This window comes from Lupinus angustifolius, chromosome LG07, assembly GCF_001865875.1.
Source record: "Lupinus angustifolius cultivar Tanjil chromosome LG07, LupAngTanjil_v1.0, whole genome shotgun sequence".
Classification (NCBI taxonomy): Eukaryota; Viridiplantae; Streptophyta; class Magnoliopsida; order Fabales; family Fabaceae; genus Lupinus; species Lupinus angustifolius.
The window spans coordinates 8,337,404-8,355,284 of record NC_032015.1 but is presented as its reverse complement, the minus strand read 5'-3'; positions in this window follow the sequence as shown (position 1 = coordinate 8,355,284).

The following is a 17,881-nucleotide window of genomic DNA, read 5'->3' as shown; positions in this document are numbered from 1 at the left end:
TATATTATAACATTAATCAATAATTAGATATAATTTTTGAAATTGTTTGCCATGACATTTATTTAATATCTTTTTCTATTCAATTACCTAATCTTTTTCTAATAAATTAATGTAAATGTGTTTTGGTAACTAATTAAAATAATAATGTACACAAAACTATGAATATGCTTCTAAAAAAGCTAAACTAAAATCTCAAAAGAATCTTATAAGAGTATGCTATATATGTTGTACTTTTTATAATAAAAGTACAGTTGATATATGTAAACTGTATTTTGCATATATTTTGTATAATGGGAGGGATTCACTTAGTTCAAGAGTAAGTTTTTAAACTTACCACTTATCCTAATAACCATCAATTCTAAAGAAATTCAATTGTTTGAATTAGTAAATATATATGTCTACATTAAAATTGAATTACATTAGTTACACTTAATCACATTCGTTCATTTTTTCAAATCAAAGGGACGACGGAGGCGAGTGGAAGAGTCACCTAATATTCTTTTCCCCCCTCTCATCACCTTTTTCACTCACTCATGTGATCCGTTGAACTTGAAAAAATGAATGAATGAGATTGAGAGTAACTCGTGTAACTCAATTTAGGTGTAAACAGATTTATCATCCTATATATAGGGCATGACTCAAGTGAGAACAGTTCTCATATAAAAATTGTCAGAACAATAAACCTAGGTCTTACGACCAATCATAGATGGTTAGGATTAAAAGTTAGTTATTGGTCACATAATATTACTGCGTATATATCTTTTGATCCCATTTGTTCAAATAAGGTTCAATATTATATATTAAGTGTTCTCATTTCTCACAATATGAGAATAGTGCGTTATTGTGAGAAATGAGAACACTTAATATACAACATTGGATCTTGATTGAACGGTTAAGATCAAAATATACATGCATGTGACCAATAACTAACTTTAAATTTTAACCATTCATGATAGGTTGTAAGGTCCAGATTTATTATTCTCATAATTTTTATATGAGAACTGTTCTCACTTGAGTCATCTCATATATATATATATGGAATTACTCACGTGAGAACAATGCGTTATTTTGAGAAATGGGAACACTTAATATATAACATTGGATCTTTATTGAACATTTAAGATTAAAAGATATATGCACATGACTATCATGTGATAAATGACTAACTTTTAATCCTAATCATCCATGATTGATTGTAAGACCCAAATTTATTGTTCTCACAATTTTTATATGATAATTATTCTCCCAGCAACCACCTATATATATTCTACTTTTTAAAAGCTTTTTATACTCATGTATATATTATATTTTCCTCCTTTTGATAAAACTCTTTCGATGTTACAGTTTTGCTTTTTTATATATCATTTTCGAAGTTTCATGCATGTTAATTGCATTATCTCTACATTAATTGAATGGAAAGAGAAAACCATTAGTTAAGTGAATGGAAAGGTAACATGCACAAGAATTATTAATAAACTAGCAAGTTATTCGTGCATTTGTACGAGACGGTATCTTTTTGCCGTATGATTAAGAACACATATTACATGTGCATTTATGATTAAGAATATGAATGTTACTTGTACATTCCTATGATTAAAAACATATATGTTACCAGTGCATTCATATTGTTAAAAATTATTAATTATATATAAAATCATACGGTCAAACCATACGGTTTAACTATTTAAATCGGATAAACTTAATACGGGACCTCTTCTGGTTTAACATCTTGCTCGACTTTCCCAAAATTATTTTTTACATATACATAACTTGATATAGTTAGTAGTATTCTATTAATAAGAAAAATCATCAATAAATTTATAATTTCATTATTATTTGATTCTAAAATAATATTAGTATAAAAATAAATATTATTATTTGACTCTAAAATAATTACAAACAATATGTTATGATTCATATTATTATTATTTTAATATTTCTATAGTAACATTATATTTTAATATTGCATAGGTAATCATATTTTTTTATTTTTAAATGAATCTCATACATTATAGAGTTAATTTGTTGTATCAGCATCTTATTATATTTGATCATTTAACTTAATTGATTAATTGTGTATAATGTCATTTTTGTAATTGATTCATAAAACTTGAGTTTTTATATTTATTTATGACATTAAAAATATAATTATTTATTTATCAATATAATTACAATTGTGCATTAAGTTTCTAATGTTAAATCATTTTGTAATATACTCAATTAATCATGCATGTTATGCAACTCAATAAATCAGAATAAATTATAGATTAATGAATCCAAATATAAACAAATTATTGTAAATGATGTAAAACATTAATGAGTATATATTACTCAATTAATATTCCATAAATTCATTAAATATAATACAGAAAATTTATATTTTATTTTTGTAATTGATCCATAAATTCAAACAACAAATTGAATAAAATTGAATTAAATATTAATATTCCGAAAATTTATTATTTACGGCAAATTTATATCAATAATAAACATTGCTTAAAATTAGGGAATTATAAATAATTTAATCAAAATATAAATCAAACAAATTAATTATCACAATCAAATCAAATTGCTTTAATATTTTGTTTGTCACATCCTATTAAAGATTAAATAGAAATTAATCAAAAAACACAATGAAAAATCAAATCACAATGCTAATTTTGAGAACAATTACTTAATTTTTATATAACAAAATAAAAGATATTCAAAGACAATCATGTCTAATAATTTTGGCTTCTAAAATATAACTAACAATTGATTAATTGTGCGCAATATCATTATTGTAACTCACTGAAAAATGTTGAACTTTTATGTTTCTTTATTATATTATTATTTAAAATATAACTAACAATTGATTAATTGTGTGCAATATCATTATTGTAACTGAGTGAAAAATGTTGAACTTTTATGTTTCTTTATTATATTATTATTTAATTATTTCTTTATCAGTATAATTGTAAATATGCATTAAATTTCCAATGTTAAACTAATCATGTAATATGCTCATCACGCTTGTCATGAAGTTGAATGAATCATGACAAATTACATATAAATATAAATTGATCCATAACATATAAATATAAATTGATCCATAAATTCAAATTTTGTAATTGATCCATAAATTCAAACAAAATAGAATAAAATGGAATTCAATATAAATATATTTCGCAAATTTATTATTTATAATTATGAAAATTTATATCTATAATGAGCATTGCTTAAAATTAGTGAATCATAAATAATTTAATCAAAATATAAATCAAATGAATTAATTATCATAATCAAATGAAATTTATTTAATATTTTTATTATTACATCCTATTAAAGAGAAATTCAATAAAAAACACAATAAAAAATCAAATAGAAATAAAATTGCTTTAATATTTTGATTGTCGCATCCTATTAAAGATTAAATAGAAATTAATCCAAAAAGCACAATGAAAAATCAAATCACAAAACTAATTTTGAGAACAATTATTTAATTTTTAGATAACGGAGTAAAATATATTCAAAGACAATCATGCCTAATAATTTTTGCTTCTAAAATGTAACTAACAATTGATTAATGGTGTATAATATAATTTTTGTAACTGACTGAAAAATGTTTAACTTTTATGTTTCTTTATGATATTATTATTTAATTATTTCTTTATCAGTATAATTGTAAATATGCATTAAAATTTCAATGTTAAACTAATCATGTAATGTGCTCAATTAATCACGCTTGTCATAGAGTTGAATGAATCATAACAAATTACATATAAATATAAATTGATCCATAAATTCAAATTTTTTAACTGATCCATAAATTCAAACAAAAAAGAATATAAATGGAATTGAATATAAATATATTTCGCAAATTTATTATTTACAATTATGAAAATTTATATCTATAGTGAGTATTGCTTAAAATTAGCGAATGATAAATAATTTAATCAAAATATAAATTAAATCAATTAATTATCATAATCAAATGAAATTTCTTCAATATTTTCATTATTACATCATATTAAAGAGAAATTCAATCAAAAAAACACAATAAAAAAATCAAATAACAAAAATAATTGTGGAGGACAATTATTTAGTTTTTAGATAATAGAGCAAAATACATTCAAAGACAATCATGTCTAATAATTTCAGTTTCTAAAGTGTAACTATCAACTAATATTACTCAATTAATAAATTCAATTCATTAATGAGTAATTATTACTCAATTAGCATTCCACAAATTTATTAGCTATAATTATGCAAATTTATATTATATTTTTGTAACTCATCCCTAAATTCAAACAAAACAGAATATAAATGGAATTAAATATTAATATTCCATAACTTTATTACTTATAGTAGAATATAAATGAAATTAAATTGTCTTTGGTGGTTATGACTGATATGATAATCATATTTACTATGATTAATTAGATAAAATATACATATTCAACAATTAAACATGCCAAATTATTTATGATAAGAATAAAAAAAAATTAAAGATTATTCTTACTAATATAAGGTTGGCATATTCAGATAGTGAAAAAAAATAATTTCGAATTAAAAAGAGCAAACACATAATAAAATTAAAGAACTATGAAATGTGAGAGAATAATAGAGAAATATGAAATGAAAGGGGAAGAAGAATATGGAGATATGAAATCATAATGGTAGAGAAGTAATTCATATGTGAAAAGGGATTCAATCCCCTTTATTATGAGATGTAATTTCTTCATAGAATAAAAAACAAATGAGCCCATTAATCATTAGAATTAAATTGTACAATGAACAAAAAGGGAAGATTGACATGTTTTGGAGGGAAAGTTTTGATTGAGAGATTGACACATTTCATGAGGGACCTTTAGTTTTGATGAGAAGTTGACACATGTCATGAGGGCTTGAGAGATTAACACATGTCATGAAGGTAATAAATGACAAATTTTAAAAAAAATACATATATTTTTTGATAAATATACGACAAACAATATTAATCAACTTCTAAACTATCATACCTCAAAAGAATCTTATAAATGGGAATATAATATCATATTTTAACATATGACTAACATTTTAAATATACATCATACATTAAAATGTTTGTATTTTTAGAATATGCCATTTAAATTTTTAAAAATAAAAATCATCTAACGATACATTATTTAATTTTTGTTGTGGTGGTGAAGTACATTATGTAAATGTTATCCTGCATTATTATTGACAAACCTATGTAGGGTTAACATTACTAATTTTTCTTTTACTTGACAAACCTATATTGAATTGTGATTTTTTCGTGAAATGATTTATGATTGTTTAAGTGAATTGCTATACCCTACCCATGCACACATGCATGCCAAAGCAAAAAAAAACAACAGAAAAAAGGAAAGAAAACAAGGAAGAAAAAGAAAAAAGAGACACAAGAGATGGGCATGTGTGCCTTAGGGTAAGGTACTAGGCTATCATTGGTTTCCATTTTTTTTGGGTACATGTTGGATGATTCCAAGGTATAAGTTCCCAAAAAAATGTAGGCATAATTATAATTTATAAAATTCATCAGATTTTTCTTTGTATAAAATTAAATTTTTTGATACTATTAAGAATATTCTCTCACCTTATAGGTAAGGAACTAATAATCTATGTCAGGATGCGTGATTATCTCTCCGATTTTAATGTCTAAATTTCAACCAGGCCCACTAAAAAATAATGGCACACTCATGCAAGGAAGAGAAGTGACTAGTGAGTAAATCTTATAATGGCCATATTAAGTGTGGACCAAACTGTGTTTGTCCTAATTGTGACATAGCCACTATCAAGAAATTATAGTTGTTGCTACTTGCTAAGACCCAACATTGCTGAATGTCAATTTCATAGGAGTTTCTATTAACGAATCTCTTGTTATTTTTGCGGTGATTTTTTTTATCGGTTTTTTTAATGTTAGTTTTGTTGTTGTTGTTTTTTAGGTTTCATCTTCTTGTCTTCAATTTCATGTTGTCTTTATCTTTATTTTTTATTTTGCTGTCTTTTATGTTTTGGTTTTTTAAGTCCCTTACGTTGGTTTTCCGTCTCAAATGGACCTCTTTATCTATTCAATAAATTTTTTTCTTGCAAAAAAAATATTTTCTTGTTAATTCTTATTGATATCGGTATTAGGTGGGGCGAATAATCGGAATTCGTCTTATTGAAAATCCTCCTATTTACTTGGATGGAGAATATCGTATTATGTTGATCGCCCATTAACTTGCATTCGTATACTTTGATATTGAGTGTACAATTTTTACATGTTAGAAGTTTTTATTGAAGAATTATATTCCCAAAAAGAATAAGTAAATAATATTTTAACAAATTATATTTGTGTTTTAGCACCTCTTTAACTTTCTTATCTGAAGCTATTTTTTTACTGCAAAATCAAAGAAATAAAATGATTGTGTAAGAACTACAAAAATAATATGAAATTATTGTAAAAGGGGACAAAATGGTTATGTAAGAACAGAAAATAATAAGAAAATATTATAAAGGGGACAAAAGTGTGAACTTTCTTATATGAACATGTATATTTTGATAGCATATCTGCTATCTACAAGTTGTGTCATTACATGTTTCACTTGTCTGTTATTAGTTGAAAATATATATTTAAGTTAAAATATTAATAGTTAATTATTTTTTTGATCAATTATAGTTGATAACACATGCAGTAACACAACTATATGATAATAGATCTGTATCGGTATAATTTATATATCTCAACTTTATTCTTTATACTTTTATACCACTATATAAAGTCAATTTTTTTAAAAGGACATACATGTAATTTTACAAGTTTAATTTATATATTTCACGTTCGCTCTCCAACGTAAGAAACCATGACAATAAGAAATTCAATATAATTAACGAAAATTTATTTCAACCGTTATGCAAATGAATATAAAAAATAGTTAAATGCAATAAATATAAGTGCAACGCCAAACTATTGTATAAAATCAAAATTTAAAGCTCAAAATATAAAGATTATTTGTCAAATTTGCAAGTATAATTTTTATATCTCAATTTCTCTTTGAAATGCAAAAGAATCCTTACAATAATAAACTCAATGTCCAATCATTACGCAAATGAATACAATAGTTAAAATGTTATACGTATAAGCGTAACGTCAAACTGCTATATAATATCAAAATCTAGAACTCAAAATCATCTAAAGATCATTTGACAAATGTAGAGATGTAGTTTGTATATTACACCTTTGCCATCAAATCTAAATAAACGGTTACAATAAGAAATTCAATATAATGAACCAAAATTTTGTGAAATTGTTATCCATATCTATATTTATACTATATATAAAGTCAAAACTTAAAATAACTATTACCATAGTTCTATTTTGTCCTTAATATTTTTTATTTCTAAAGTAAAATCATATAATCATAGATAATTATAATTAATACATCTCACTTTAAGTTAGATATTATAATAAATACAAAATTATAACATGAAGTACATCCAATATAAAACATTCTAATTCTCTAAAATAAAAAATACAAATTTAATATTTAATATCATAAAATAAGAATGTGGATAGGCTGACACGAAATATCTATCGATACACTAGTACAAGTAATGTTAAAAATAGTTAATGCAATACATTTGAACATAATGACAGGATGTTATATAAGATTTAATTTTTTTTTCAAATTTTAATAAAATACATTTGTTTATGATTTTAAAAAATCTCTACACAAAAATATGTTATAAATAAATCTTTTTTGGTTTCAAATGCTTTATTTTTCACCATCTTAATATTTCAAATTGAGCTGTCATTTTTTTATTAAAATTTAGATTTAGAACGAAAAAGAGAAATGAATGACGAAACTTCAAGAAAAATATGGTTTATAACTCATCTTATTGTGTTAACCAAAAATTTTAAAAATGTGACTTGATTTGTCAACTTCTAAAGTGTGTATAATTGAGATATAAAAATTATATCAATTCAATTATGTGAATACCCTTTAAGTAGTGCTTAATTGATATTTTTTGTATCATGCAATTTCAAATTTGACATGGTAGTAGAGATATTATTTACTTTGGAATATAGATGGTCAAATATATTTAATCTAGTTTTCTATAACTTATACACAAAACTTTCAAATTTGTATATTTATACTTCGGTACTATATATAAAGCCAAAACATATTATAACTACATACATGACACAATTTTTACTTATCTATTTTTCCTTTACAATTAATAAATTACAATATTTTTCCAAACAATAAAAAATATAAATGGAGGTTAGAGTAAGTTACATCTACTAAATATATCAAACTAATGATGCATGCAATTTTTAATAATATCAGAATTCATTTTTATATTTTTATCAAAAAATTATAATATTATGTACAAAAAATATGATAAATTTTCTAAACTAAAATTAATTGTTCAATACTAAAAAGTAAGAATACAAATTGGCAGACACAGAATGACTATCGATACTTTATATTAAAGTTAAATGTTGGTTGATATGGTTACTTCTCAAGAGTCGGGTTTATTTCAAACAAATGATTCTATAAAACCATCAGTCAGGTTTAAGTTTAGATAAACTTATCACACTTAAGGTACATATAAAATTATGAAGGGGAATCTCTCCCAAACTAAATATTATTTCTCACATTTATGACATCTTTTCTCACATTTATGACATCTAAATTTTTTACACACACTACCAAAAAAGAATGTGGGTTTATAGGTAAGGGCGGAAACAAGTTAGATTGTCTATCAGGGTCCTATTATCTTGCTTATAACATGCTAGGCTAGACTAGACTTTTTTCGTGAACAGACCAGACTCTGGTTTTTTGAAAAGCCTATTTACTTTAACATGACATATTTTAGGCCATCGAAAAGGCCTATTAAGTCTAACAGACCGACCTATTTAGTTATATTATGCAATATGCTTATATTATACGATTTTAATATAAGTAATATTATAATATATATGTAATTTTAATATAAAAAATGTACAAAAATATAATTTAATTGTTAGGATTACAAAAATCTAATTAAAGATATGAATATTAGCATATTTAAATGTATACATGATGACATACTTCAAGATTATATAGTATAACAGACTTTTAAATAGACTAACATGTCAGACTAGGCTTTTAAACAAGTCACACCTAGATTTTGAAAAAAAAAATTAAACAGACTAATAGATCATGTTAGGCCTAGACTCCTATATGTTATATAGGCTAGGTTTGTTTAAGATAAAATTTGGTATGTCATGTTCCACCCTTATTTATAGATATGTGAATGCATGTGAAAACACTAGGAATAATGCCATGTTTTTAATTAGGGGTGTTCAAATTCAGACCGGTCCAATAATAAAACCGAAAACCGGTCCAAAATAGACCGAAACTGCAAAAACCGAATGCATTTGGATCGTGTTGGACTTATTTTTTAAAGACGGATTGGTCCGGTCCGGATTTTGGTTTCACCTCTTGGATCCAGACCTATCCGGATCGGACCGAAATAATATGTAAAATTTAAGTGTGTAATATTTTTAAGTGTCTTCCAAACTTATTCTTAAGTCTCAACTCCAAAATTGTATCTATATTTTATTTGTTATATTCTATAACACATACTTATACATATGTTGCTATGTTTTTTGATACATTTTTTTAGAACTTAAACTAATCCCACAACCAAATAAAGAGGATTCAAGTGTTATTCTGATTAGGTAGTTTATTATCAATTTTATTGTTGTGAAAGTATTATTGTTATTAATCATTAGTGGAACACCATAACTGTTAAAATTACGTTGCAAGTGCTCATATTATTATTATTGATATCTTATTATTTTGTTGTCTTGTTATTATTGATATTTGTTGTTGTTGTTACTATTTTTTACTTTTATTATTATTGTCTTACTATTTATTACTAATTTATGATATTGTTTATTTATATTATAGTTGCACACATTTCAATTGTTGTTTTATGCTTAATATTTAATCATTTTTATGAGTTTTGAATGTAAGTGCAATTTCAATATTTTATAAAATAAAAAAACCGATCCGAACGAACTGAAACCGCATATTATATTTGGATCGGACATCCTAATATAAACAGACCAGATCAGTCCAGACCGCATATTATTACGTGTTTAGATCGGATCAGTTTTTGCCTAAAAATCGATCCAAATGGACAGGAACACCCCTATTTTTAATGGTGGATTAATGTGTTATTATCTTATGATACTATTATACTACCAAACTTGATTGACCAATGTTGCTTCATTCCAAGTTGTGATATCCACTTGGGTATATTTTGCATCTATGGGATGGAAATCATTTGTTCCAACGGTGTCCATGTCCCAAGCCAATCAGAGTGCTCTATTTTATTACTTTTTACTTTTAAATTTTTATTTTACCATGTATTAATATATGATTGACTTGGGACATGAAATAAAACACCATTGGAAACAGGTGATCCCTATCCCTATGTATGCTCATCCACCATTACCCGAATGTCATGCATTTGTTTTGCATATATCAAAGCTCATCCACCATTATATCTTATTTCACACTTCTAAAGTAAACCGAGAAAACCAAGAAAATTAAGAATTTAAGAATTTAAGAAAATTAAGAATTAAAGAATTTAAGAAAATTAAGAATTAAAGAATTTAAGAAAATCAGAAATCGAGAATTCCAGAAAGTCAAGAAATCATTAATTCAAAAAAATGAAGAATTCACTATTTCAAGAAATCGAGAAATATAAGAAATAAAGAAATATATGATGATATTCATGTACTTAGCAAATATAATATATGCAAGTTATGAGTTGCATAATTATTTATTTTTGACCCAGTGTACACATTTGGGAAAACAAATAGTTTTGTAGTAGTAACAATATTTTTATGGAAAATACTTAATTAACTGACGTTGTAATTATAAATATATATCACATGAAATTCCATTATTGTTATTTTCATCGATAATTGATCAAATATTTTATTTTCTAGAAATTCATATAATTTAGAGTGTTTTTATTATTAGTCATAATAGACACAATATATGATTTTGAAGATATTTTATTTATTATTTTAAAATTAATTTTAGACAAAAGTTTTATGTTCTTTCACAATAACAAGAGAATGAAGTATAATAATTGCATAATATATTATTATTAAATAAATATTATAAAAATTATTTTAATGGTATCATCTGATACTATTGCAACTTTTTAATTTTGATTTTTAAATAATTAATAGTACCATATCATATTATTATATAAATTTAACATAAATTTTTTAAGTTTGAGTGCACATTTTTTTACAAGTAATAAATAAAGTTATTCATATTCTATATTCAATTACAAATTATTATATTTGACTTTAAACTTATATCTTGTAAAGATTGTACATTCAATTAATAAAATTGTTAATATTTAAGGGTTTATTTGAGAGTTGAATTTTAGAGGAAAATAAAGGAAAATAAATATTTGAGAGTCATCTCATAAATATATTTTATGGCTCTTGAACCTTTCATTTTTATTCTTTCTCTTCCAAAATTTAACTCTCAAACAAACTCTAAGAAGATTGGTTAAGAAGATTAGCATTGTGACAAGTGACAACTACACTGTCATGTTAGCTGCCTCTTCAAATGGATCTAAATGGTGTGCCCTCATTCCTGTTCTCCACCCAAATATCATTTGTCCTATAGTGACCAATGTGGGATTTCAGGATGTTTGGAATTTAGGGTAAGTTTAAGAATATCATGAACAAATGTTGTCAACTAGAGCTTGTATGGATAGACATTGAGAGCATCAAATTATGTTAAAGAAGAAAACGAAACTGAATATTTTGGGGTCTGCATCGATCATTTGACACATGGACCACTATGCTAAAACATTTGCTGATCAAATTAATTCAGATTGGATAAAAAAACAAGAGGTAATCCTTATGTATTATCAATGTAAAAATTTATATACAATCAGTACATCCTTCATTATTTATTTGAATTACTTTTTTGAAGAGTTAATAATAATAATTAGATATGAATGATAGATAATGTAGTGACAGTATAAAACACATACATTCTTAATATATATATATATTTTTCTCTGTAGAAACAATTACACACTCCCCCACATTGTTCGAATACATTTTTCTTATGTTATACATAATATTGGGATCAATATAGATGATAATTTTGCACACTTGCTAGTGGAAACATGATAAAATTGGGAGTTGACAGATCAAAAAGGATTTCATACATGTTGGTAAAAGATTAAGAAAGATTGTCCCTTTATGTCTAGTATACTGCTCAAAATATGAATTAGCTAGATTCCATTGATATTCTTAGAGTAATTCAGCTCAGAATGTACTAGAGTGTGATCAGGTCCAAAAAGCTAAGGACATGAGTGGTAAGCTAGTGATTCAAAATTTGATGAATTATTAGATGATATTTGTTACTCCATATTCATGGTTCCACTCGTTCTACTAATTGATGAAATTATTATTTTTGTCCTCTAGTGCTTTTTAAGAGAAAGTTAACATGTTTGGGACGACACAAGTTGAATTCATGCAATTTAATTTTAGGAAAAAAAGTGAACAAAGTTTTGCAACTTTTAAGTTTTGTCATTTCGTTTTGAATTATCCAACATAACATTTTGTATAAGGGCATGTATATTTCTGTAAATTCGATTTATTTGAATCATATATGAGCCTAATTTCAGTTTCACCACGATTTAATGAGGATTATGCAATATGTCAACATGATTTTGTTTTTAAATAATCAATATGGCAAAATAGAGATAGAAATCGCCTTGAACAGTGTCTTATTTCATGTCCCAAACCAATCAAAATATTTTTTATTTCTAAATTTCTTCTTTTATTCATGTGACAATATAACATTGGTTTGAGATACAAAATGAGACATCATTCAAGATAGATAATGCTTGTCCGACACGGCGAAACATTCTTCTTTCACAAGACTAAGATAAATAAAAAAGATCTAGAATTAATACTTATGATGTTGTGTGACAAAATTATCTTCATGTGAGATGTGATACCATATTGGAAATTGAATTCATGTTGAATGAAAACTTTGAAATTGTATATTGATTATTCATATGAGTTACAACAAGAACGTTAACATTATTAATTTGGGTACAAATAGTCAAATACTAAAGGAAAGTTAGTAGCTAGGAATCAAATTTATTTGTAATACTTATCCTTTAGTCATTTGAAGACTATTTCTTGGGCTTGTCATCGGTCACTTAGTCATTTCACAAAAAGAAAAACAAACACAATCCTATCTTATGCTGATTCCCCTACTTACACTGTCCCAGTTTGCTTCCATTATTATGTCTCCATGTTTTTTTTAATTATTTGCATGAGGGTGTGAGTTTATGCATGTATGAATGATTAAACTAAAGTGAGATTTATTTTTATTAACCATAATTTTTTTTATATATAGTAGACATGGAATTTCTGATATATTATCAATGAAATCCAGTAATTTATCACATTGCTAGATCTTGTTGGGAAAAGAGAGTTTTTTTCTTTAGTATAAACCTGTAAATGTGCAATTGCCATAATAAACTGATACACAAAATCATACTTCATCCCTCTGTAAAAGAGTGCCGTCTTCTATGAGGGTTTCATGTAACAAATCATTCTTAACTTTCTAAATAACATCTCTCAGAGTTCCTCCGCTTTTTTGGTTTACACTACATCATTCTAATCCTCAATATTTGAACTCATGATCAGGTTAATTATAAGGCAAACAACCTTATCGAATATCAGAGTCAAAGTTCACATTCTTTCTAGTTGTCAGATTGACTTATGCGGAGGGAGCATATTGGAAAGAAGTCTCATATCATCTACATCATTCTCTTGGAAATAGTTTAAAAACATGTTGAGTTACTTCTCTCATTGTCAATTGGTTTTGAGATGGAACCTTGACTCAATAGACTATTTTAGCCCAAGCTACGTGATTATCTTCAATAGTCACCTATATCCTGAACTAATGTGTATTGTTATTTCAACTTTCAATCTCATTCATTTCATTCCTTAAGTCATTCACTCCAACTAGTAGACCTCCTTATAACTCATTTCTTTATTTTTTAAATTTGTTGTGGGTGAAAGTCTAACATTCAATCTCTTCACTTCATTTCTTAAACTCTTCATTCTAATCATCAAATCATTTTATCACTCAACTCATAGTTTATATCTCAAGTGAATGCTGATTTTTTTTCCAATACCAACCATTGTCTTGTGGTAATGCATAAGTACATAAGTTTTGATATTTTAAATAAACCTCATTGATCCATAATGTTTCTTCCTAGTTAGCAACAGCCAACAATATTAATTTAATGATGAAAGATTGTATAGCCTCAAGCAATTGATTTTGTAGCTTTATACTATATACATGTAATGTTGGTATAGTGTCCATAACATAAAGCAAAGAAGTATTTACTATGCAAATCATCTCTGAAAACAGATGATGCGATATATGATTTCAATGACCATTGACTAAGTGCTCCTACTACCTTCCAGACACTTTAATTAATGTGTAAGGCTGAAACTGATAGTCATAATTCAAATTCAATGTTCTTAAACTTTTGAGATAAATAAAATGAGAAACTAATTGAAGAGTGGAAAATGAGAGAAGTTGGGATTCTCTCCATACTCCACCCTCTACTTTAGAAGGATCTCTATTCTTAGAGAAAGAAAGGGAAGAGAAAGATAATATATGAGAAGCACAACATATTATTGTATTATTTGATTCGAGAGAAGTAGAAAAGAAAGTGAGGAAAAAAAAAGAATTTATCGGCAAATTTTAATATGTTATGTTTGTTGTGGGTAAGACTCAAATCTTCAATCTCATTCGCTCCATCCATAACCATCAAATTATCTTATAACTTCTTTTTTTATTTTTAAATTTGCTATAAATGAGCTCAAATCACAATTTTATTCACTCTATTCCTTAAACTTTTCTATCTTAACCATTAGACAGACTCCAAAAATATATATATTAATTTTTCAATTACACAAATATTTATATAATAAAGAAAACAAAAGTTTAAAAGATAGTTTTATCATTTCATATCAAAATATTTTTTTTCCAAACTTTCTTCACATTAATAGAGAGAAATAATTTTGTGCAAATTCATATTACTTTTCTTCTTTCCTCCCATTTCCATTTTCTTTGCTAAACCAGAGTTGAACCTCTGGCCTCCCTTTCTCTTTCTCTTCAACTAAAGAGATGATAAATATAAATGAAGCTCTCACGTTGGAACGTTATGAATAAAAAAAGTACCGATAGAGTTTTGACTTCCTTGGTAAATCTTGGGCTAGATATGAATTAATTTGAGTTCAATTAGACATTAAAAAAGGAAATGATGTTCGCATTAATAATTTTATTTAGGAGATAAATCTGATTAATTCATGTATTATTATTTCAATATTATAGATAAATATTAGTGCCTCACTATACAATAAATAATAAGTTTACTATCTCTACTCTAAAGTATTTAATAGTTTTAGAGCAAATGTCTATTTATAACATAGATATATATTTTTTTATATTACCAACGATATAATTTTACCTTTTGATAAAGAACTAATTCATTTTGGTATACGTGATTATCTCTCCTAACAAGTGTTACTCATATGAATCAAATTTTTAAAATTTTGATTATCATAAGAATCTAACAGAACCTTATACTACTAGACTAACGTCTTATTGGTATTAGACATATATACGATTTTGTTAATTTGCTACATCTTTAAAAATATGCAATAATATATAATGTACATGAAAATACAATATAAAATTACACATATGCTATTTGATTGTGGAGTGGGCACATTTGCTATCCTAAAAAAGGCATCCAATGTATCAATTATTATAATTGATTGAAATGATATTATTTAAATTAAACATTCATAACTGGATATTTTTAAAAATTACAGCAAATTTTAAGCTGAAAACACACTCTCGTGTGGTCCCTTACACAGTAAATATTTTACACAATGCTAAGAAAAGGTCTAATTTTGCAATCCATCCTATAAAAATACCCTTAAAATGACTCTTTTTTGTGGCCACTTCCTCCATAACATAAAAACTTTTTCACGTTAAGACACGGGACTAATAAACTCTGATATGGATTATTTTTGTATAATCAAATGGGTCATTGATTAAGAGAAATAAAATATGCACTGATAATATATGAGTTTTATATATTATTATTGTATCATTTATTGTTCATTGACTTTTAAAAAAACTACAAATAAATAATAAATAATGTAAAAACTATACTGATAATTCATAACCCTACGATCATTAGAGATGCTTACCCAAAGGGTAAAAACTCTGATATGGAATTATTACCAAATTCTGTTATAGATTCCGAAATGCAATATGACCCACGAGCAAATGATGGTACGTGTGTTGGGAAACAAAATATGTTATCCTCAAAATAGATGTCTTCAAAGTTGTACTTTATTTCTACTTCTTATTGTAAAACCCAACACCATGTGTTGCGTGGTGCCAAAATTCCCTTATGGACCACTTAATTACATATCAAACTTAATTATGACTTCTATAATTACAAGGGAAATTATGTAAATTAGTTTCACCACCACCAATACATATTCAATTAACATACATCTCTTATTTGCCACATGAATGCAGATTATCTATCACTTTATAATTTAACACTTAGTTTTTATGATGGTCATGTGGCGAGAGATTAATACAGTCTGCATTATAATCCTTGATGTTCAAACTTCAAACTCAATTCGAGATGAGCTTGTTCCTGCAATAATTTGACCATAACTTTTGCCAATCATGATTAGTAATGATTTTTAGTTATCCAATTTATTTCAAAATCCAAAATAGCATTTTAAAATTAAATCATTTTTAAAATAATTTAATATTTGATAATTTAGAATTAATTACATTCTCATTTTTTTCTTGATAAAATAAATTAATGTTAAAAAGTTGACATGAGTGTATACGAAAGTTTGTACGATCCAGGGGTACATATAGTGTAAACGAAAAAATTGCAACCATCATATACTAACTAGAAAATTGAAGCTGTTTTTTTTTCTATGGAAGGGGTGTGGTGACAACATTGAATTTAGCTTGAATCCTATTGAGACATTTTGGACTACCTTGGGTGAGCAAGATGGAGTAGAAAGAGTGAGGTCAGAAATATGATACTTGTTATATAATAGCTCCTTGTTATATTGTTTAGAAGGAGTTTACTTTACCCTCTAATGATATCTTAGATGACTCGTGGCCTTGTTCAATATGTCAATCGATCCTACATGTCTACTCCTAACATATGAGACTTCTAGATGTTAATTAGAAGATATCTTCTCTCATTAGCTATCTTGAGAGGTCGAGGTCTAACCCTTAATTTTGTTGGGCAAGAAATGTCAATCATAATCTTTGAGTTGTAAATGAGTTTTATAGGTCCAAACCCCAACCGATCGATTCGTTTGACATGTTAGGTCAATCATAAGTGAACTTGTTTTAGGTTTATGGGATTTAACAAAATTTCAGCAATCTAGTTATGCCTTTTTAATAACATTCAAACACATTTTTTAACCATAAATTATAAGCGTGCACACATATTTTTAAATTCCCATCTATATTTATTTCAAATGAGTAAAAGAGTAGGCTTGGCGTGCTAATATGATACTCAGTTTTGTGGTACATTTGGTCAATTAATTTGGAATCAGGTTGTTTTTTAATTCAACACCTTTTGATGTGATAGGGTTATTAGATTTTATCCGATACATTCTTGGTCATGGTGTTATATGTTGGACATTCTTCTGTATCATTTTTTGGACTTATGCTTTAGTCCTTTTGGAATAACAATTGGGTAGGATCTT